The sequence below is a fragment of the Nothoprocta perdicaria genome, unplaced genomic scaffold (assembly GCF_003342845.1).
Source record: "Nothoprocta perdicaria isolate Ctin4 unplaced genomic scaffold, notPer1 scaffold_14, whole genome shotgun sequence".
In the NCBI taxonomy this organism is placed as follows: domain Eukaryota; kingdom Metazoa; phylum Chordata; class Aves; order Tinamiformes; family Tinamidae; genus Nothoprocta; species Nothoprocta perdicaria.
The window spans coordinates 151,223-175,906 of record NW_020454538.1 but is presented as its reverse complement, the minus strand read 5'-3'; positions in this window follow the sequence as shown (position 1 = coordinate 175,906).

Genomic DNA, 24,684 nt, shown 5'->3' with positions numbered 1-24,684 from the left:
TCATATATTCATTTTCTGCCATCAGAGGGAAAAAGTAAAATTGGCACTATTCTTCCAGACAGGCAGCTAAGAAGAATAAGGTTTTGGTTGAAATGAAAGGAATTCTGCGCAAGGATATACATATTTTTTAAAATGCTTCTTTTCAGGGGATTGTTTGTTTCACAATTATCTCACAATGATAAAAATTCATTAAAAATACAGTGTAAAAATACAATATTTTCCATAGGTAGAGATACRTTCTCTGTAGCTTCCAGTGACTTCAGCAAGCTTTGGTTTGAGCCCAAAAGGACAAAAAAGACTTGAAATGATGCTAGATTTCCTGGTATCATCAGCAAAAGACCATCACTGCTGGAATGCTTCCCATTAATTGTCCTCAACGCATGAACAGCAGCACCAGCTGCTCTCAGCAGAAAAGGTTCAGAAGCTGAGGCTTTACTGACATACAGTGTGTCCCTGGACCTACGGTGCCATTTAGGGTTTAGTTCCTGCCTTTGCTTTATGAATTAGCTTTGAATTATTTGAATGGTCAAATAATTCCCTTAGGGAGATATCCGGAGAGGCCCCGAGCATGGATTACACACAGCACCCTTACTTAGCAGACATGGTCTGATGAGGGAGGTGAGATCCAAGCAGTTCTACTTAAGTGCCTTCTACTGAGGCCAAGTTCAGAGAGCACATCATCATTTAAATGAGTTATATAGCAAGAATAGTCACTTTTTTTTTGCGGGGGAAAAAAACGCTGAAAAAATAATAGGGCATGAAGGGAACACCCAAGAAGTCAAAGATCTGTAGCTATGGACATACCACATAATCTATATAGTAAATTTATCAAGCCCTGAATTAGTTAGTGAAGTTGACTGAGAATTTGACAGAGCCAATATTCCTACCAAATGTCCTCGGATGATGAGAGGAAAATTAGGTGAATCTAAATTTAGGTCTGACTTAAAACTTGGTAATAACTTCAAGATRTGGCCATGTGTACTCTGGATTTAATGCTGCCCTCTGAACTCTTCAAACTAGGAGGATGCCGGGCAGACAACCTATTTCCCTTTCTGCTTCTTTAGTGCTGCGGTGAAAGTAGGATAGACATTTCTGTGCTCATTTTATGACTAGTTTAGCATGAGCCTCAAGTGGCTGCTTAACACTTTAAGCACATGGGTAATAGTCAATTTAAGTGAATTTACCAAATGTAAGCTTCTACTCAAGTCTTCTGCTGAGCCAGGCACAATGCTGCAAATAACCTAATCTGTCAATTCACTATTGCAAACAAGCACACGGGCATWTTTTCCCCCCTTTTGTACACTGTAGGAATAGACTGTATAGCAGCACTTTTCTTCTTCAGGGCCATAGAGTAAGAAACCATGAATCAGTTCTGTATTTGTTTCTTTTTCTGTGCTATAGTTATTCCAGGACCTAAGAATACTGACTTGGTTCTTAAAGCAAGCAGCTATTTTGAAAGAAATCTTTCAAGTTCTGATTCTTCTGTCTGAAGGAGCTCGCTAGGATTCTTATTTTATGTTCATATAAAGTCAACTAAGAGGAAGGTTACAAATGTCTCACTGCTTCAACTATTCTTGTACATGTTTTGCTTGTACCTGTTTTCCTCGTTCCCAAAAGGTGTTATAGCTGATCAAATAAACTGTACAAAGCTGTAGWCATAAGAAGACTAACCCTCTGAGATTTTATTGATTCATAGTGAAAACATCCCCCAGATGAAATGAAGAAGATACAAAATAGGCAATGAAGTCTTTATAATGATTCAATTTGGAATTAAAAGTGTTTCACTGAAGTTTTACAAGGAAATTTCTAAGCTTTCTTGTTTGGACTACAGTCAGGTAAAAAGTCAAAACTTACATGGTGGAATGTGATTCTTCAACCATTCTGTGTTTCTGTGCAATTCCTTGGGAATGGCGTCACCCCCACTGCCCTCCCTCCAGCATATTTGTTCTGTTTAAGGCATCTATTCCCAGCAAATTTACATTAGTTTCCTGTTTTGACCTATGTGCATTTTTAGATCATCAGTAATGGGCTGAACTAAATTGTAATGAGGGGGATAGTGGGACAAGAATCAGTTTGAAAGTACAGAAATAGCTGCATCCCTTGTTATATTCTACAGCTGCATTATTCAAAGGATAGTTGGGCTTGGAAGGGACCTTTCAAGATCATCTGGGCCAAACCTCATGCTCAGGCAGGGTCAGCTAGAGGAGACTGTTCAGGACCATGCTYAAAAATGGAGATTCTACAACCTCTCTGGCTAACTTGTTCCAGTGTTTGAACACCCTCACATTAAWGAAATGTTTTCTTGTGTTCAAGTGGAATTTCCCGTGATTCATTTTGTTCCCATTGTCCCTTGTCCCATCACTGGCCACCCCTGAAAAGATTCTGGCCCCATCCTGCTTACACCCTCCCATCAGGTGTTCATATATATTGATAAACCTTCTCCAGGCTAAACAGTCCCAGCTTTCTCAGTTTCTCCTCATTAATTTTGTCAACCCCTGGAGGDCATCACGAGTGAGCAGCCTCCAGCTGGGCCTCATGCTGCTGGTCACAGCTCTCTGAGCCCAGCAGTTCAGGCAGTTACCAGTCTATGCACTGAACATTTACTTAGTCTGCAGTTCTTCAGCTTCTCTGTGAGGATACTGTGTCAAAAAGCCTCACTGCAGTTGATAGAAACAACATAAACTGCTCCCCCCTCATCCAGCAAATCAGTCATTAATAATAGAGGACTATCAACTGATTCATAAATCAGTGATCGTTATTACTAATCACCTTCCTTTCCTTCACATATAGTATCCAGAAAATATACAGTTATTTGCCCTGTCACCTTCCCAGGGACTGAGGTGAGACTGACTGACCTGTAGTTTTCCAGACCCTCCTCCCTGGCCTTGAAGATAGGAGTGATAGTTTCTCCCCTATTGCCCCTGGAAACCCCTCCTGATCACCATGACCCTTSAAATATACCGAGGGTGACCTTGCAGCGAGATGGACCAGCTCCCTTTGCACTCATGGGCACTGCCTATCAGGGCCCATATGTCTAGTTTTCCCTATCCTAATCCTTTTCAACAAGGGTAAGTCTTGTCACTCTGTCTACTCTCAAGGACTTTGAATTCCTAAAGATCAATCTTACTAGTGAAGCCTGAGGTAAAGAAGGATTCGTTACCTCTACTTTTTTGTGTACTTAGTCTGCAGGGCCCCTGCCGCATTTAGGAGCAGTTCCACCTCTTCCCTAGGCTTCCMTTTGCTCCCTTGTAGAAGCCTTTCTGGGCTCTGCTAACCCCTGTGTGCTTGCAGAATGTCTCCATAGTCCTCCTGACACGTTCCTGCTTCCACCTCACCTGAAGTGTCCGTCTAATACTTCGCAGTGCGTCTTTGTTGGGGATTCATTCTGTAGATGCTGCAGAAAGAGCCTTCTCTTSAGGAGCTGGGTTTTATTTGTCCGCTATGGCACAAAGCTGAGGTCTGGGRGGGCTCCTCACGAATGCATAGCAGCTGTGCCCTTTGATCTTGGTGCTTTTATATATACTTACCACATGCTGTAAATGTTATTTTCTGTGATGGCCCCCATGAAATCATGTCTCCTAGCAAAAGTTTCAGCACTGAATTTTAAAGGGCACTGGGTAATTTCCTGATCCTCTTGAAGTGACTGKTAAAACTCTCACTGACTTTATGAGGGCTAGAATTGCATCTTTTGTGTTTATTTTTTACCAATGTTTTGCAAAGGAGCCTGAAAACATGACTTTCTTTTTCTTCATCTCTCCCTTTCTGTGAGAGCACAGGGGAGAGGACTTCATCATCTGTTACCTTTCAACTTAGAAATTTATTCTCCTATCTTGTCCTTAATGCACACTTTAAAACCAGTACGAAATATATATGAAATTGTTAAATGTATTTTAAGCAAGAGGGGGACGTTTTTATAGGACAATTATACTATTTTTGACTGACTTTTTAATGCAAAAATTCTGTAAAAGAAAAAAGTTTACTCAGGCATTTACCACATAGTTCTAGTATCCCTTTGTCAATGCAGTGCATCATAGTATGGAACAATGCAGTAAAAACTCTCCTGGGAGGGTGTGAGGTTAAATAAAAGTATCTGCAAGAATGTTGCAAGAATTTCACATAGTTTCTGATTTTTTAAGACTAATGAAATTTGGCTGCTGAAGAGAAAAGATAGAGGACACATTTAACACAATACTCAATCTCCTTCTATAATTTCCATAAACTACTTATGAATTAGAATATGGGCACGTTATTTCTCTACCCCAATGCAGCCACATCTCACACATGCACACAGAGCAGAACACTTCTCTGTTAGGATCCCAAGGGCAAGAAGGGACAGGTAGCAATGCTAAAATTGATGACTTAATTAACTGCTATAATTTATTGATCAAAACAAGATGATGCATAACCAGGGGACGAAGGTGCCACTTACATACAGAGTGATTGAAATACTGGGGGATTTTTCTGCTTTATTCCAAAGCAAACAATGCAGAATGATTTTAGGTACAACACAAGTTGAATGACAAAGTAAAATCTTTCACTGACTTCCGAAAACATTTTCCCTGGAAATGTTCAACATCTTYGTATTAGTGCTCCATGTCCATATACATGAAATAATAGTGTTCAATCTCCACTGCCACAAGAGATACCATTTCTTCTCTTTTCAGAAAAGAAATGTTGATTATATAAGCAGTGATGCAAACTAGGAAACTGTTCCAATAATGCTATGACATTTATGGTTTGAAAGGAAGAAATTARAAGAACATATGTTACTTGCAAGGGATTAGGTCAAGGTATTACTTTGTAAATTGTTTTCATAGATAATTATGTTTTAAAACTTCCACAGGTAGAGCTCACTAACAATAACACTTTGTATGTGTATGCAAAGTATGTCAAKTGTGTAATAAGCATTTGTGTGAAATCCTTTTGGTAAGTAATAACTCCTTTTGTGGTTTTGGCACTGCTCAAAATTAAATTTGACTAATAATAAATTTCTTAGCATTACATACAGGATAGATTCTCCTTTTTGTCTATTGCAAGATTTTGTGTATTGTAACTTCTTGATATCTTTTTGTATAAAAAGACCATTTGTGAATCTTTGTTTTATTCATTAAAAAAAAAAAGGTTTTGTTTTGGATCTTGCTGATGTTGTGCATCTCTGGTAGGTAAAGACTGTATAATTAGCAAATAGTCAACAATCTCCAGAATAATCAATATGTAGTTTTGATTGTTAAAAGATTAATTAACTCAATTAACTAAACTCATTAATTATTTATGTACTCCCTCTTCCTCAAAGTCTCGACATTTAAGGCCCAAAACATTTCCGATTAAAATGCATCTAAACTYAGCAGTGACTTTCAATAGAAGCTGGATTGGTGCCATGAAGGGCAAATAGAAAGAGGAGTTGCTCTTAGTGAGTCTGCAGACTAAATCGTGGCCCTGAAATGTGCCGGTGAATAGGAGCAGCAAGGAGGGTAGGCTTGCACGTGCCACTGCTGCATGTTAGATATAACCCAGCAATTACAGTATTTTTCAGAAGACTGACTTTCATTTGGGAAGTCTGTGTTGTTTCTTCTGGCCCTTTGCATTTCTCGTGGATACAGCTCGCTACGTATGCATTCTTATTTTAAATGTTTTAAATCTGATCCGCTCTTCAACAGGGGCTTAAAGCAGAAGCTCGGCAAACTGTACAGCACACAAATCTTGGTGCTTTCTCATGGAGCTTCTCTAGAGCTAATATATTTCCCATTCCAGGATTTCCTGAGCTGGATGGTCTTTAAACAAAAGCACTAATACTGGCTTTCATTTTCATAGCTGAAAAGTTCAGGAAAAAAAAGACTTTGGAAATAGGTTAGTATGTTGGAATATAATGTGCTGAACATCAGTGTAATGTGACTATATTTAGTCCTGTTAGCAGTAGCTTAAATGGCTTACTCATTGCTGTAGCACTCAAGCTCTGTGTTCATATGGAGGTACAGGGAAATCTGAACAAAAGTTACAGCAATCTCCTGTCCTCCTGGGTGAGATACTGCATTGTAGTTTCAAGCACTTTTTTACTGCAATGAGCTCTGCTCCTTTGGCTTCTGCGCCATCATGTTGTAGTTACCCCGCTGAAGTCAGTTGGTTAGAATTATGAAAGTCTCAATCTCTATGAATAAAAAGAGGGAAAAATTTAATGTTGAACAATCCACAGACAGTGGTAAAGCAGCAGTTTCCTGCACAGGGAGTGCATCCGAGATCCATATTCTCTTCCTTGACCTGCACACTTTTGCCAAGCTGACGGCATGCACATGTGTGGGASTAATGACTTATTCTTACCAAGTCCTGTTCATTTTTGAGAACAAGGTGAGGGCTCAGATATAAGAGCTGCACAATGAATAATTTAATCAAAAAAGATTTTTAAAAATTCTCCATTTCACTGTCTATGTTACTACAGAAAGGAGCTTTCGGAGTAAAAGATAAAAATGCATCAGTACAACATTTATGTAAAATGAAGAGAAGTACCATGATATTGGTGGACAGCAAACAGTTAATGTGGACATTATATTGTTCTAGAAACTTAATTGGAAGGAGAATTTCAGGGAAGACATTATCTGTGTCACAAATTTGAGTTGTTCTACTTGAAGAGATAGTACATAACCCAATCCATAGGACGGAATTTTAATGGATAGGTAGAAATGGAAAAACGTACAGCACAGTCGTGGAAAGGTCAAGAGGATATTAAGAGAACTAGAAACAAGGAAGAATGAACACTGAAAACAAGTGAAAGGATTTGAGATGAATGGATTAGGTTAGATCTGATAAAAAAAAAAATCAATCTGAAGTTCAAATGGGAGCTGTGCACGACTGTGCTGACAAATTCACTTCAGTCATGGGCTGCGATACATCCCGGCTCAGCCCGCGCCTGCTGTGTTGGACTGCAGGAATCATTAGTACTCTGGCACTCAGATAAAACCTGAGCCAATGTTATTATGGGACTTTGGGGAAAGAAAGAAAAGCACCGTTTGTAATTGTGATCAATTAAAGAAGTGCCACTTTTGTAGGAATTAAACCAGATTGTAATGGGATTTGATTATATTCTGTATAAAGCGGTGATTGTGCTGCAGTGACAAAATTTGTAGAAAGTAAGTTATGCGTCTGAGCTAAGCAAAGGTACTTCACAGGTCTTTTCCATGTCCTTTTTCCCATGTTCCTGGTTTTACAGGAATTATCATGTTATCTCTTGCTAGTATCCAAATCTTAATGATCCTCACCAGCCTTAATTCTATGTGTTTACATTAGACGACRGAATCGGAATTACATTCAGTTTATGTAGGCACACAAATGCAGCCCTAAGACTGGCTTTTGTATTTCAGAATCAAGCTTTATTTTATTCRATAGACTGATGAAATATTTAACTATTTCAGCTACTGAACAGGTAGAAGAAGTGCAACAAATCTTATCTGTATACAGGGTGCTGTGGACCTTCAATTTTCATTAGTTTAGCAGATAAAATTTGCAGTGAGTATTTCTATAGCACTAAATATGGCTATGCGTTAGGGTATTCTTCCAGTTGTTAGTGCATTTATCAGAATAATGGTAGAAATGGAAAGATTATGTTATCTTCTGCTGTATGGTATGGTATCGTGTGTGTGTGTGTGTGTGTGTATACATACATATATATGGTTTCATACTGCACTGAAGCTTCTTGAAGACTTGAACCTTTCTTTAAAATCCACAACTTGACAGTTCTTTCCTCTTCCCTCCCTATAGGCTGGAAAGTCTTGTTAGAATGCAAGAAGGCATTGAATTTGGACAGCAGCTYGCAGTCTTTAACAACCTCCAATACTCTGAAGTGCAGTGGCGTGGAGGAAGAAGGATGAACTATCCGTTGAAGGTCAGGATGAGATCCTGATCAGATGCACCTTATTAATCTAGCCAATTAATTAGATTATATGCATTGAAGTTTGAAAGAGATATAGAGACACAGTATGTTTGAAATGCAAGGAGGAGAGAATATAGAAAAATCAATATGGGTATTTGCATTCTGCAATCAGTGAGTTGTACTTTTAAGTCAGCATAACATTGATTTTTATTTTTATTTATTTATTTATTTTGTAATACAGAGAACAGTTGGGAGGTGCATTTAAAACAAAATGCTGCGTAATTTGACTTTTTGTTCCACTCTTAGTTRTTCTTCAGTGAGCAGGAAACTTTGAGAGCTTTTGATCCTAAGGTGTATTGTGAGGATATATTCTGGTAGCACACTGGTCTGTGTATTACATTTTCCTATCCTTAACTGATTCAGATGACATAAGGCATCAATTGTAGTTAAAAATTCAACACATTAGCACAGGTTTTTGTGTTGATAAAATACATGAATTTATTTATCTCTAACAATATTAAGTCCTTGGAACACTTTTTAGTGTGGCATATGTTATATGTACAGCTTTCTTTCCTAAATGCATGATTATATTTACAACTCTTGAAAATCAGTTCAGCATTAATGTAAGGACAGTCATTGTGCATACACCTAGATCGTCTTTGCTTCTTCCTTTAGTTTCCCCTTAATCTCTTCATCTTAATTTATTTTGCTGTATCTAGATAGTTGCTTTACTAGAAAAATTGTTGGTTTGGCCTGTCATTTGGTGTCTGGTTGAGACTGATATTAACTCATTTTTTAAAGCAAAGAACTGTCATCACTTGCACGCACTAGTGCCTAAACAGATTCTCTGCAGTGACCCAATTAACTGTTTTGTTTGTCATTTAGGGTTCTGTGCTAGATTTTAAGTAGATATTGAAATGTAGCTGCAATCTTCAAAATATTGTCCGTCTTCAGCAAAAGAGTTTCTCCCGGCCTWCAGTGTGGCACAAGCCCAAGAGCCWTTTTACTGTTTATCATGGTACTAGGTATAATAAGAGCTGTTGTAGAGAAGGTGGGAATTATATGCAATAAGGCACGCTCAGGTTGATTACATTAAGGAATACAGCAGCTCAAGGGGAAATTTTTGCTGATGAAAAGTATAGAGTGAGAGACTCCCATTGCTTGAGCTTTACAGAATAGATTAACAAAAATCTGACAGTCTTGCAATGAATGTATTGGATCTGTCTTGCATAAGGAAATGACCTATTAAGGAGCTTTGCAGTTCTGTTTTCTGTGTGAAAATACCTTGAAGGTTTCACACAAAGAGTTCTGGCTTCGTGGGAATAGAGCCTACTCAGGAGGCATCCAACATAGTCTGGGATCAGACTCCTTGTTCAGAGGAACTTTCAGTTAACGAGCAGCTCTCATTAAGGTGATGTCTGTAGCCTCCCATGCCCAGTCACACCTCTCAAACCTGTAGGTCAGAGGCAAGTGCTGATTTATGATTCCAAGTCACAGGTTTTCTGCTAATTGCTCATCGGGGAACATCTGCCTCACAGCTTCACTATAAATGAATACTACAAGGTGTGGATTAAAGAGCATCCTTCCTCCCTCTTTCCCTTTCATCAAGACAGGAGATGTTTGGCTTTATGATCATTCAGTGAATCCTGCCTTCATTTTATTTATTTATTTTTATGAATAGAAAAATGGCCATAGAATTATTAGGAGTAGCAGAAGGAATAAGATCTACTTCCAGTGAAATAGGTAGAAAGGTTGTGCCACAAGGGAAATAGAGGAACTCTGGTTTCTACAGAAAGGAATTGTGAAGAAGATCTAATAAACTTGCAATTTAGGGCCAGCTCTTACTGGAATAATCTACTAAAGAGAAAACTGCTTTTCCCAGTAATTAGCAGACCAACGGTGCAGTGGGTATGTTGCAAGCAATGATGAATAAAATAAATTCTGTTGGAGAAGAAACTGGAGGTACTGGAGGAAAACAACATTTTAGTTGAAATTACAGTGTCCTCTTAGGAAGAAAGAGAGGTGTTTACCCAGACCTCCTATTGCAGAAGAGCTGGCCCCATTTCCTGAAGGGAAATTGATAAGAAGACATCAATCTTGCGTCCGTTCTCTTCAAGAACATAATGCAGTGACTTTATCAAAGAAATCTCAGAATAGCTATGTAATTGCTAGCAGAGCAAAGAAATGCACATTTATTGGAAATACAAGAGGAATTTCTGCTCCGTGTGCTCCTCTCCCAGTACCTTCTCTTCCATTGCCCCTCTCTCCTCTCTATGAGCCTAAGAAGGCAGCAGAAAGAATGCGTGACACATCTGTCTTGTGAACGACTGTTCTGTTGCATCTCAGAAGACTTCACAAAGCTTTGCCTAGTTGKTCTGTCAGGTCATTTACTGCACAGGGATTTAGATTTTCCACTCTTGTATGTGAAGTACTTTCTGCCCACACGTAGCTGCATACGTAGCTGTTTGCAGGCTGCATATAGGGAGAGCCAATAAGCTTTGCAAAAAGAACAGAAACTGTTACGGAAACATTTTACATTTCAGTGTCCTGGAACCAACAAAGAGATTAAACATGGGAACGCGTGAGTGCACATTGMAGGCCAGAAGTCACCTGGTAGAGATGATCCTGTGTGCTACTGCAGAACCACAGACTCTTACATTGTTCAAGAGGTTGATGGAAACAACACTCCCGGCTGTGATTATGTTCCACCTTGTCTGGCTGGTCCCAGGGTGCAGGTTACACTCTACAGAAAACCTGCATCCGCAGCACTGTTAGGGACAGTGTAACTTCCATGTGAGTACAGTCTCTCTGCATATCCTAGGATGCCCTGGGAGCCCCATGGGCCACTCCATTCCTTTTAACATTGGTCATTTTTGTAAYAAAACCCATTTCTAGTATCAGGCATCTTGGTTTTCTCAGAAGGCATTGCACTCTACATATTTCTCTCTGCTGATTCTGAGGAGGATGTAGGGTGACTAGGGCCACATGGAGATGCCTGGTGTCAAGCAGGATGAATATTCATATCTTTGCCACTGCAGGGACAGATAGGATTAAGGTAATAATCAGTCAGGTCCATAAACTCAGGAAAACCATTTAAATTTCTGCGGATGCAGCCTGAGGCTTTTCAAGAAGTAACTATGAATGATAAGCAAATATTCTGTGAATCTGTAAATTCTGTGAATCTGTAAATAGCCACAACATTAACCTCCTGGGCAGCTGAAGTTTCAAATGAACTTTTTTTTTTTGCTGATGAAAACATCTGCATCAGCTGAATGGGAGCTTTTCACTCTTCAGAGAATGAATTGCTTGCTGTGGATAAGCAGAAGCTCGGAAATAACTCTTCCATTCCAGGTAATAACCTTAGTTACTGCTTCAACTGATGTCAAAACAACCTCTTCGCTTTGTTCAGATCTGCGTTTTTGCTTGTTTACCACAATTTTCTGATTTCCTGTCTATCATCTGTTTAAATTGGACAATATCATGACATGAGGAACTTTAGCATTTAAGTTAATAATCCATTTGATTCACTCCCTGAAGGGTTTTCTGTTGTTTGGAGAGTTTTTATGGACTGATTGAATCTGTTTTTGTACTTGCTTCAGTCACAGTCTCATTCATAGTTTAGTCACTTCATGTTACATCATGCATTGCGCTCTGTAGGTCTTTATGTTACTCATAAGTGTATGGGGATTTTTTTAGTGCTCTTCTCCTCTTAAACCTCTCATCATTTATTCCTCTTAAGGACACTGATATCTGAAGTTGTCCTCATTTAAATTTCATTTTAACTCTCCTCTAATTTTCTTTTGAAGGTCCTGGGCAAAACTAACATTTTTTAACACTGTTAATTGTGTTCTGTGTCTTGGAAAAGAAATATCTTCTTGATCATACTCCCTGATTGGGTTTTCTGTCTRCACTTAAGCTTTCTGCTTGTCTTATGAGAATGGAAGTAGTCTAAATTAGAGGTATTTTACCATGGTGATAGGATCACCTAGTTAATTGCAGACAGGCCTTTGGAGATTACTTACTTTTGTGCTCTAATTATTTCTAAGGACAGTATTTCTCTCCAAGCTATGCATGTACTATATATAACAAATAAGTCTTTTAAAACTGGGTGGTAGATATACGTTTTTTTCTTTCTCAGTGATGTAGTTGTCATCCATCGAYATAATCCATCCATCGACAATGCATATCATGTAAAGTAATGCGTACAATTGTACAGCTTGAGGAATTCTCACAGATTCACTGTTACATCTGTGCTGATGGTGATCTGAAACACTAAACATATTAATCACTGAAAGTAATAGGTGATAATAATCACCTACGACCTATCCTCAATGACCTCAGAGATCCTTTTATTGTTTAAAGAGGGGCAATACCCTGCCTGGAAAGGCTGACTTTCCATCTTTAAAGTGGTTGTCCTGTGTAATATTTTTTGCAGCTAGAGTTGGTGCAGATTTTATTCCAGCCAGATGTGTTCCATACTGCATGGAGTTTGGGGTTTTCAATGCAACAGGCATCCTTTTGGTTCTGCTTGTCTGCCAGCCAAGGAGCTTTTTGATAGAAGAGCTTTTCCTTTCCAAAAGAGTCAGTCACGAAAGCCTCGTGTTTTCTGAGAGTACTGCTTACACCAAAAATCATTCTTCAGCACAAACTGGCATGAAGGACAAAGTTAAGGCCAAAGGAGAGATCCCCATAAAAAACCAAGCCAGTAGTTTGCATATTTTTCAGGAATAAGAGGCACAGTTTGTAATCCCMGGCCATATGAGAAAAAATATGTTTCTGCACTTCTACACTCTTTGCAGTTTAGATGGAAGTTTGCTTTATGGAATTATCATCCYACCCTTGATTTTAAAAAATACATTAGTTCTATTTAATATTTTTTTTCTGACTGATCCTATAGGCAATGTGATTCTGGTACAAAAGTAATTTATGAACTCTCTTTCATGGCCCCAGTGTATCAACGCTTAACAGTATACAAACATACAGCTAAAAGAAAAAGGTGCTTTTATCTCTTTTTCAAATGGTACCTTTTACACAGTCAAACTATGAAAAGTTGACAGTACTTAGGGGAGCACTGAGAAGAATGACAAATAATTTACTAGACTCAACTCCCAATAAATGGCGAATGGCTGTTCTCTTTGACCAAAATRCAGCTTTGATATGAGTAGTTATGGCATCTTGCTGCCTTCTGAGAAACATTACACAGCTTCAGGTTTTACTGGGCTTACGCAGATGCTCTGTGACATATAGAGCATTTGTTTTATGAGCTCCCACCCTTATTCTGCCTTGGCTGTTCTGCTATCTGATTTCAGCAGGTTTCGGTAATAACTAGAAGCAATTTCCAAATAAAAGAAAAAAACCCAAAGCGTCTCTCCATTGACTTTTAAAGAACTCTATTTTTACCTTTGAAATAAGGTGACTAGAACGGCTTTAGTAGAAGGTCACACAGTGATGAGAATGCCATCACTGCGCTGTGCAGAGTCAGGGCTCGGCCCTGGTTTCTCAGAACAGACTTCCCCATGCATCAGTATTTGCCAGGGGAGGAGGCAGTGCTCGATCTCATGACCAAGAGACTCCAAAAGAGAAATTGTCTTTGCTTTGCTAAAAGCAAGCAGAGCAAAATCTGGCTTTCAGGAGAGGCAGCATTTTCTGCCTGTTAGAGAGAGGATGTTCAGCTCCCACCTTCCCACACTTTCCTGTATCCCGTTACCACAGTTTTCAAGCAAAACACTTTTTTAAAATGTGTTTATCCTCACAAAGCTGTTGTGAGGTAGGCAGGTGTCACTGGCTCCAGGATTGGGGAGGTCTGGGGGACAAAGCCCCCAAACGAGATTTGAGGCCCCAACGTAGGATGAAGACAATCAAGTTCCAAAACCTCCCTTTTCATCCTCATTGCCCCCTTCTTTTCAAGATTTTCAGCACTGTTGATTTTGGTTACCAAAATTCACACACCTGAAAAGTACCTGATTTTCCAGATTTTCTAAGATCGTTCATTCTGGAACAGATACGAATTAAAGACTGCAAATGGACACTCAGAAAACGCCCAGGACTGTGTGCAAAAAACAACAAGCTGTATCCATTTGGACATATTTTTTTTCTTATATCTGTTTATTTTAAAAACTATTTATTTTCTCTTTGTTCAGATTTCTCTTTGCAAGAGATAAAACCTTAATTATTTTCTTAAAGAAATTCTAGACTCTGCCTGTTTTGAATGTGGAAATATTTGAACCAAATATTCTAATACTATAAAAGTATTTATACAAACGACTTTGACTGTTTTGGGGGCATCCAGATAAGCACGTAACCCTTCAGAAGAATTATGAAAAGTTTACATTTGGCAAGTAATGCTTAGCAGTAAAACTATACTATTTCGATTTGATTTCCCTTCCTAATTTCCTTTCTGATAGTAGCAAATACCAGAAAACAATAAGACACTTCAGCGTTTACAGTTTTGTCTCTGTTTTGTAATGACATTGAAATATCAGCCTTCATGTTGATGTGCTGCCTGTTCTCTCGTCCTATTTATACCTCCTGTTCCTGGCCGTGTAGCACTATTTCCCTATACTTTCCTTTCACATGCAATTGAGCATTTGCTTTTTCTTGCGACCTTCATGCTGTGACTGCTTTGCCATTACTGGCTTTCCATGCAATCCTGTRCTCATTTGCAGCTCTGCTTTTTAGTACTTGAGGCTTATTTGGACACTTTTGTATGCAAAGAAGGARCTGGACTGGCAGCTTCCTAAATCCACAGGCACCTAGTTCATCCTCCAAAACATTTTAAGTGTAGAAGGAATTGGACTTTCATAAGTCTTTCTGGAAGTCATGGAAAGCTATTTCCAACATAAAAAAAGGAAAAAAAGGAAAATAACCAACAAAATTAAGAAGGAAAAGTAAAACCACAAGGCCTGATTGCAGCAAGCTTTACAAGAAAAAAACAATTATGTGCCTATTTTATTATTATATAKAGAGAGAGCTTGAAAACTACAGTTGTCTTTGATATTTTCATCAATGAGTAAAATTGTACCTGTTTTAATTACTAGTAAATGCACACAGGGRCATATATTTTAATCAAAGCTTGTCCTCTTCTATTTTTTATAATACAACCAGCTGTAAGAGGGTMATCTGCAGGATAATACTATTTAATTTATTTTTTATATTCTTTACCAAAAATAGCATTAATGGAAAATTCAATGAACTGGTTGACCATGACATCCAAAAASGCTTCCACATTTTATGTATGTATATACAGCATTGTGCACCATTTTGGTAATTGAGAGGGAACAATTTTAACTACTTTTCTTTTGAAAAGCAGCATGAAAGCTGCATCTCAGTGAAATAAAAATTAGGCTTTTTCACCTATGTAACTCAGAAATGAGTATTGATGCATTTAAATTGAAGTTCAGAGACAAGTCTCTGTTAAGTTTAACTGAAAATAATACGGTTAGAAATAAAAAAGTTGTTAAGTAGGCCCAGTTGATCTGTTCTGCCAAGATTCCCCATAGGAAAAAGAAAAAAAAAAAGTTAAGTCAATATGCTTCTTTTGTTTTGTTTTGTTTTGTTTTGTTTTGTTTTGTTTTGTTTTATTTTTCAGGGGGATACTACAGTGCTCAAAGCCTGACCCATCTGAGCACTGAATACTCTGAATACTTTCCTAGGAAGAAAAACTAGCACTTGTTTATTAAGAACTGGATATATTGCTTCTGAAACACCTTAGGTGCTCTATGTAGGAGAAAGTAAAGCATAGATTCTTCTCACCTCACTTTCACGACTAACACTAGGCAGCCAGTTCATTCTGTATGCACACCTTATTTTCTAGATGTAACAGGGATCCCAGACAAGCCCAGAGGAATTTTATTTTCTCTTAAGGATAGACATCTTACATAAGTAAGAAACAGCAAGGCTTCACCCCCAGCAGGTCCTATTTGAGTAGCTCAGGAGGTCTAACTTCAATGTGACTGAAGTGAGCTGAGTATCAAATGCCCTACAAACTGCATCGAACTTTACTGTCGCCTGCATCACAACTTCTTTTCTCACTTCAGTGAAAAAACAACAGGACTCAGAAACTTCTACTTTTAGGTTACATTTAAAAACTATTAATAGATAGATAGATAGATAGATAGATAGATAGATAGATAGATAGATAGATAAATAGATAAAAAATGCACTTTTTAGAACTCTCTAGTTGTGTCTGTGAAACTGTCCTGGCTGTCCCTACCTGTGAACTCTGAGAAGTTCTAATTAGTAGAAAACTAAGATGTTACTTGCTGTATTTTTGTTTTAGTTGGTTATTTGCTTGTCTTTCCTTCAGAATTTCCACAGAATAATAATATTCAACCCACCAGCTTGAATGCAAAAGGGAGTTACCATTTTTTTTTTTTTCATCTAGCTACATCTGACCTGTGGAATTCATATACAGAAGATTTGTATTTCCATAAGAGGAATATTCAGGGAAACCTTTTCAAGAACTAGAGTCTCGGGATCTTCCTCACACAGCCACAGGACAAAAGCTTACAGGCAGATGAGTCGCTGCATTGATTTCCTCAGTTGAGCTTAACTATTTTAGTATGAAGAAACTCTTGTGACAATGAAGTTAAATAATATATTTAATGCAATAGTGGCCATCGCCATGCTGGTGCAAAAAAGTCTCCAGACACAGAGACTATATGAAGTCACTTCATATAAGGTCACTTGAAGCACGTTAGCCGGTGGGAGGAAATCTGTTACACCACTCCATTGCCTTGAGCTAGCATCAGTGGTTGGTGGGTGCTTAGTAGAACTGAAACTAACTTTATATTTGCTGCCTTTGAGRTGATTAGGAACAGTCACAGATGAACTGAAAAACAAATCATTAATTGAAATAAACACATCAGCAGTGGTTTCATTCAACCAGGTTAACTTTCAGTGTAGACAAAGCAAAGGAAGTGTGAATAGGATTGATGTCAAGTCTTCCAAAGATATATGCAACTGTTTTTCTAATAGGATCCACCCTGGCTGACTTCCAGCTGAATCTACAGTAGACGATAGCGGTAGAAAATTGTTGTGCAGTCAAGTGAGAAATTACAGTTGGAGAGAATTGTTTTCCTGTCCTTATTTTAGGAGAACTTCTCTTAAAATATGTAAGTTCTCTATTTCTGAACAATTGTGGAATTCAATTGATTTTATTATCACACATTAAAAAAATGAGMGGGATGCTTCTCATCTGACACCAGTGGCAGAGATGAGCAAACAGAATTAATATTTCTCACATGGAACACCTCACAAATGATTGCATYCCAAACTGGGCGATTATGGTAATGATTCACGTGCAGTATTTGCATGAAATGGCAGTAAATGGCAAGTGCTAAAACAGAGTTATCAGCTGCCCAGAAGCATTTGGAAATCAGAGTTTATTTTCTTTTCAATCATTGCAATTGCTTTTTCCTAAAATATAACCCCAAAGGTGCCTCCTACTTCAGCTCTCATGTTCTATTCATTTCAGTTCCTCTTCTTTGCACCCAAGCTGTGATCCTACAAGAGACATATTACCTTGTATTGGCTTTTTTTTTTTTTTTTTTTTTTTTTTTTTTTTTTTAAATCCGAAACTGATACGCCAAATGTACCAAAACGTGTACTGCAAACATTTACCAAAACCTGGTACTTCTGTGCCTAAACTGTCCGGGCAGAGATTGGGTTCACTGTTTTCCAGTCTTTGAGACCATTACCCTGTAGAGTTAGTATTATTCATCATCAGTCCTCTTAAAAGAATGGATTCTGCTGCAGAAAGTTCACATCCTGGATACAGCCCATTTAAAATAACACACAAGTTTTGACCAAGGCAAGAAAAAGTAAATATCTTGTAACATCTGTCTGAATGGTATTTTGGTTTTATTTACTTTCTTTTCCCTCTCTCTATTTTTTCTTCTTTTATTGACAGAAGGCTGAGAAAATCCTTCTCCTTCTGCTCTCTGRCAGAACACCCTAGTCCTACTGTTGTGTTCAGACATATTTTTCATTGGAAGAAACGATCTCTTCTCATATTTATATCATGAAATACTGAAGAACTTACCTGCTACTGCAAGGAGAAAATATACAAAGTCCTTGTGTTTTTTCAGTGTGTATCTCTAGAGTCAAAACAGACTGATATATATTGGAAACATACTGGTACTTCAAATGCATCTAGCAAGAAAATGCAAATGGAAATCACAATCTTAAGTTTGTTTTCCAAATTTTAATTTCAAGTATCTGTAAGTACAATAATAAATGGTCATTAAAACAAGAAATAGTTCATCTATAAGATTCCAGGAAACCTGTCAGTTTGAACAAGTTTTTTTTCCTTATCATAGATAATACATGTATTTATAAGAGCAGATAACAACTGAGAAAGTTAAAAAAAATCCAAAAGCTGAAGCCTCCTGAGAGGATTTCAAAAAAAAAACTAACAAAGAAATTCTGTAAAACACAACAAAAATAAAAATAGATGCTGTAGTTGCTGGATAAAAATAGTGGAGTGTTAAAGCCTTTTTCAAACAGATGTCTCTAAAAATTTGAGATGAGAAATTATGACTTGTTCAGCCCCAAAAGAAGTCTTTCCAAGGGCTCCACAAATTGTGATAACACTGTTAGAGATGTCCTTGAGATGGATTTTGATACGGCCTGATAAAACTTACTTTCATGGTGAATTTAAAATAGGAATGAAGAAAAAAAATAAGAAAAAATTAGATAGTACAGTTCTAAATAATATATGAATGTCAATAAGATTTGTTTTCTTATACTGTGATCAATCTTGAAGTAAAGGCAAGAGAAATAGCATTCTTTTTTTCTGATGCATTTYACTTCTTTCAACCTAATATTCACAACCATGAATTTTGCCTCAGATGGTGGTCTGAAGATTCAGCATTACATCTATCACCACAGGCAGTATCTCCTGAAGAATCTTTACACCGACAGAGACATCATGTTTAAGTTCTTTTATGTTGGTCCGGCCTGTTTTTTTCYAATAAAGAGTAACAGGAAGGGATAAAATACTCATTGCTATTTATTTTTATTTTTGGATATTGCCAATAGAAATGTATAATCCATTTGTGAAGCTTTTGGGGAAGAATTCTACACACAAATGCTAGATAGATGCATTGAGCAGGAAAGTGCTTAAAACTCCCTTGCACCTGTATTTTGCTAATTGCCTCAACATGTGGAATGCAGTGCAATCAGGACACTGAAATACGAGATTTATGATGTGATTCACTTCCATGTAACCCCAATGTTATTTGGCTCTGTAACCGGATCRATATCATAGTTGCATGGGACTGAATAACTTACTGATGAAGATGGCCAGTGGTTTAATAAGTAAAGGAAACATTTTCTACTCTATGCTATATATGACAACAACAAAAAAAAACATACTTTATTAACCTTTGACTCATACGGATTTTCTTATTTTCACTGTTTCAGTTAAGTAAGCTGTAATAATGATTGTATACATAAACAGCTTAATGTTTCTATAGAAACTATCTTTTTTGTAAAAAGCTTTACAAACATTAATTATTATTAATCATATTTATTTTGCCTCTGGCTAAGGAATCAACCCGTTCCATGGGATCCCAAACTTGAGACTACACCAGGCTGGGGGCAAGGTAATCTTAACACCTCTGTATAATTCATGATTTTTTTTTTTGATTGCATGAAGTGAGGAGGAATTTAATGAAGTTCAGGAATTATTTTGCTCCTTTCCTGCACTATGTGACAAGAGTCTCTCACCCTCTGCTCGCGCCCTCTTCCCGCTCTCCCCAACCCATCCGCACCAGTGCAGGATGGCCAAGGCTTATGCAGGGTGCTGCATTGCACGGGGCTGGATTCAATGCCAGGAGGACTGCAATGAAAATGGTAGAAAGTGCATGGCCAAGGAGACAAAGCAAATGGTACAGTACAGGACAGATGTGTCTTTTCGTATTCTTCTTCTTAGCATTACTCAGAAATCTCTAGATCTGAAATTGGAAACATATTTTTTTACACTGTATTCAGTTATAAGAATACACAGGGAAAAATTATCATAAGCCACTGCTCAGTAAKGGCATGCAATTGAAAAAAATATGGCATAGTTGTCATCAAAATGGGAGACAGTGTAATTTCAGAAAATAAAAATAGCTCTATTAGTAAGTTAGGCTCAAGTTCCATCACTAGATTTGTATCCTGTTTCTGATGATAGTCAAAAGCCAATGCCCAGAGAATAATACATGATATAACCTTGGAGTTTTTTTTTTTAAGTGGCAGGCTTACATTGCCACAACACTAATATGAACATACAGTTCTTCAAAATGCCTTACAGCTGTTTCAGTGAAATCTCATGTGAGATGATACTGGGACTAAACTGGTTCATCCACAGAGGTCCCAATGCCACCCATTCTGTGATTCTGCGTGATTCTGTGGTGTCCATATGGTGCATGGGCATGTGCTCCCTGTCAGAGTGACCRCATAAAGCAGAATTCCTGAATACAAACTGTTAGGGAATGAGTGTTCAGTATGAGACACGCTTTCTAAAGGGCCAATTTATTCTAACTGGCCTGAGATTAGTGTATTTATTTTCTGAATAAATGTATAGTCAAGTTGAGGAGAAGCAGCACCTTTTCAGATGGTTTATTAGTGCTGGGTGAACCTTTACAGACTAATTTCAAATCTACTCCAGCTTTACCGTCTAGCTCATATTTTGTTTAATATAGACTGTAAAGAAAAGGGCAGAGAGGTTGCAGCTGAATGATGCCTGGTTAGTAAAGCTGCTACCTAATGGGGGCAAAAATAAAAGACACAGGTCAGTTCTGCTGAGCCTATTGACTCCTACATCTGCCCTGRGCTTGATAATCAGGTAAAAATGTAGCCCATAAAATGAGGCATTGCCATTCTGCTCACTTTGTTCTCAGTCATGTCACTGATTAGTAGTAAGGTRTAGGGGAGAAAACATGATTTAGAGGTGTCAGTGGGAATTTCATCCCTAACTCAAATGATGACTAAATTTCACCCCATTTTAKGTACAGGCATTATGTATGTCTAGTCCTTACATGAAGGTAAAACTTGCCATAGAGATTTCGGGCTCCTCTTAGTTATACCAGAGACTGAGCCTGGCGCACAAAAGCTGGAATCAAGGTTTTGGGACTCTGCTCCCTTCACGCTCCATGAACTGGGCTGGATTCTGCAATATCAGAATGTTTCGCATGGTCAGTGTTGTGTTCTTGCTCTTCCGATGCCTGAACACAATAGAGTGTCTGCCTGTGTATAATTATACAAACTGTATTTGGCCAATTACACCGTTATTTCAGGATCTGAGGAGTTCTGGGGGTTACATGATAGTAGAGACAGCAGTTTAGAAATTCTGACTTAAATTAGGAAAGTAGCTAGTGAATGGGTTATTCAGTTAATTTTCTTTCTCCCATGCACTAAATAAATCTGGCTGTATGGAATTCATAGCCATTGTTTTAGGAATGGAATAACCTATCAGTGCTGAAGTGAACACACAGCCTGACCATTCAAGAACCAATTAGAGGGCATTATGGAGAAAAATCAGCAAGAGAAGAGAGCCAGGTTCATTTAATAGAGTTACTGTGATTTATACCAGCAGGAGTCGTAGCCCCCAAAGAATGAAGCCTTTAATCTTTATATTAAAAAGATGCGTTTTGTGTTCTGCACATTTCATTTTCCCTTCTCTGCCCTACTCCCAGCGCACAGGTGGCAGAGTCAGGCTCTCATTTGAATCCCGAATCTTTAGAGAAAGTGCTGCAAAGTATTGGAAATGTCTCTTCTAGTTTAATAAATCTTATGAAAGTTCAATATTATTCTTCTTTTTTTTTTAAAGAAGTGAAGAACCTGAAAAATACTCTTGTGAGTAGTGTCAGCTCATTAATCAGCAAACTAATCCCTTCCTAATAATTTGAGGATGGAGCTCTATTTGCAAAAGAGCAATGCGTCATAAAAAGGAAAGATGAAAAAAGAGACTATTTCAGGAGATGAGGAAGGCTAAATCAATTCTTGTTAAAATCTTCCTACGTGGCTTTTTTTTTTTTTTTTTTTTTTTCATAATTCTGATTTCTAACTATTTCAATTGTTCCTGTGTTCTGCCTCATTTCACTGGCTTCTGGACAGCAGTGCCTACAATAATTATGTTTACTAATATTTCCTAAAGTTACAAAATAAGCAGGAAAGTGCAATGGCATGTTCAGTCCACAAACTACCAGCATTTTTTCCTGAAATCATCATATGTATGATTCTACCCATATACCTATGGAAGATACATATTTTTCACCCATCTCTGGAGGTTAATTTCCTGAATCTGAAGCTAAGTTCCTGGAATAAGAAAGGATTTTCCAGCCAGAGTTCCTGGTACTGATGATGAGGTAGTCCTTTCTTAGTGCAGGCACTTTCTGTTTTTATTTTCACTGTGTGTCCAAGAGAAACAAGTCAAAACTCCCTCCGTCCATGGCAGTGTAAGGTCATATGTAAACATTTAGGAAAAAAAAAAGATTGAAAGAAAGGTTTTCTTGACTTAGCAAGTCCACTGTTTAAATTTCAATTTCGGTGATTTTAGGAAGTTGATAGAAATGCAACTATTTCCTTTTTTTTTTTGCCAGTAGTTAATTGTGAGATCTACAGTTTGATGCATATGGTGGTGAGGAAGAATGAAGTATGTGTCGTTGTTGTACCTTTGATATTTTTACAAGCACTCACTTGGAGTGAGTGGAGCAGAGCAGAGCTCTGGAGCAGAGCATGGGCTCATTCTAGCTATGCCAAGCACCTCCTAGGATTTTGAACATGTCCCCAGGCTGCTCGTTGGAAAATCACAGTTCGGTTAGTGGCATTGTCAGATTTGCCTATAACTGGAGAACAGGTTGATCTAGAAAGTAGTAAGCAGAAACTGTTCAACTGCAGCTATGAATGCACCCTAGCTGTTAGATGTTCCAGATTAATACATCAAATCAAACTCATTTTTTAATCCCCTCCCTAGCGCAGTTAGCTTTTTGCATGCAGTGCAGAATGAAATAAATTCAATGGGAGAGCTGGAGAAACTCTGCTATCAAACAGGACTGCCAGATATTTCTCTGTCTAGAACTTTCATGCCAAAGAAGTGAGATTAAGGTCTTCTCAACCAAAGGGAAGTATTGAATTACGGGTCCTCACATGAATGTCCCCTCTGTGAATACCCCATATCTACAGTGAATCCTCCAAATGAGTTGTTGAACTAAAAAGCACCACATAGTTTGTCATTTCTGAGAGTTCTCAAACATATTTTAGATGCCTAAGCTCAGCTGCATTAAGGAATGTGCAGTGGCAGATCTGCAGGCACTTTGGTAGTGATAGGGATCAAAAGCAATGGACAAGGAGAAATATTCTGAACATTGACGTTACTAATCTGGGAGCCTAAAAACGCTGCTAAACCCTTAAATCTGAAAAAATGGAGAATTTCTGATCAAATAGGTAGCAACACGGTTGTAAAAGTTTTTGTCTTAGTTGTTGATTTTATATCTGTGTTTTTGTATTGCAGATGAAGATAAAATTTAAGATTCTGGAGCATTGGATCTGTGACTCACAATAAAATACTTCTGCAACTGTGCTTCAGTTGATAGAGTTTCACCTGACAGACAAGACGACTAAGAACTAGGAGAGCTGGTTCCTTGCTCTCTGTGGCTACTGCCTGGCAAAGCACCCACATGTAAGTCACGTTTTTTTTTGTATATCCATTCCCTCCCCCACTGGTATGAACTAGTCTCTAGGTAATGTGAAGCAAGGACTTTAATGCACAGTGCAGTATCTTTTGTAAGGAGGTCTTGGTCTGATAAGTGTGTGCAGTGCTTCAAAAAGTATGTCACAGAGCCATAATAAATGACACGAATTTTTCTCTGAGAATCTGTCTGGGAAGAGTAGCATTCTCGGGTGATGCCAATCACACAGTTGATAGGGAAATTTAGAAGGAGTGCCAATAATTTACACACTGATTATTGCATCATGCATTCAAGTATTAAAAAAAATCCTTTACAGTACAGAAGAGTTAAGAGTAACACAGATACATCTAATATATATCCATCACTGGAACACATTACCCAAAGATGCAGTAGAGAAATTAAGAAATTAAAGAAAATTATTCCTGTCAAAAATCCCTTCCCACCTTTTCAAATCAAGAGGTCAATTTGGTTTCAATTGCCTGCATTTTTTGCCCTCAGGGGGCCCATTCCGTGCAATCCACAAGTTCCTGAGAGCAACATTTAAGATGCAAATTTATTTTAAACAACTCAATGACAGATGTTGGAAATGAAAATTAGCTACAGTTTTATTCCTTTGCAATAAACTCCCCCTTTTTTAGTTAGTTGTTGTACTGCTTGGATTCAGTGTTACCATTTATGTGTGCAAACCAGGTAGCAGAACCTTCTTCTACCATAATATACCCCGTGTTTTACTACTTAGACTTTTATGTCTAAAGCAGCCACTTTTCAAAGGACACTTTAGCTGGATCTCAGAATAAATCAATATTCCTGAGAAATCTCAATTGTAACCCAAATAATCGTTTCATATGCCTCACCTAACTGAAGAATTATTTTAATGGCAAGGTGATAAAGAGTAATAAATAGAGAAAGTAATAAACAGAGAAAGAATTCCTTTATTTTAGATTAGGAGATTCTAATGTTTCCAAGCTTCACAACGAAACATTTTAAAAGAGCAGGAGGAAAGCAGGAAGGCGAAAAACAGGAATGAACAAGTATTTATGGAAATGTCTTACTTGTGGACTGTTGCTTATATTTTTTAAGATCGTACAGATATTTTAAAGAACTCCCAAAACTAAGGATGCTTACCATCTGTTTAAGTTTTTATTT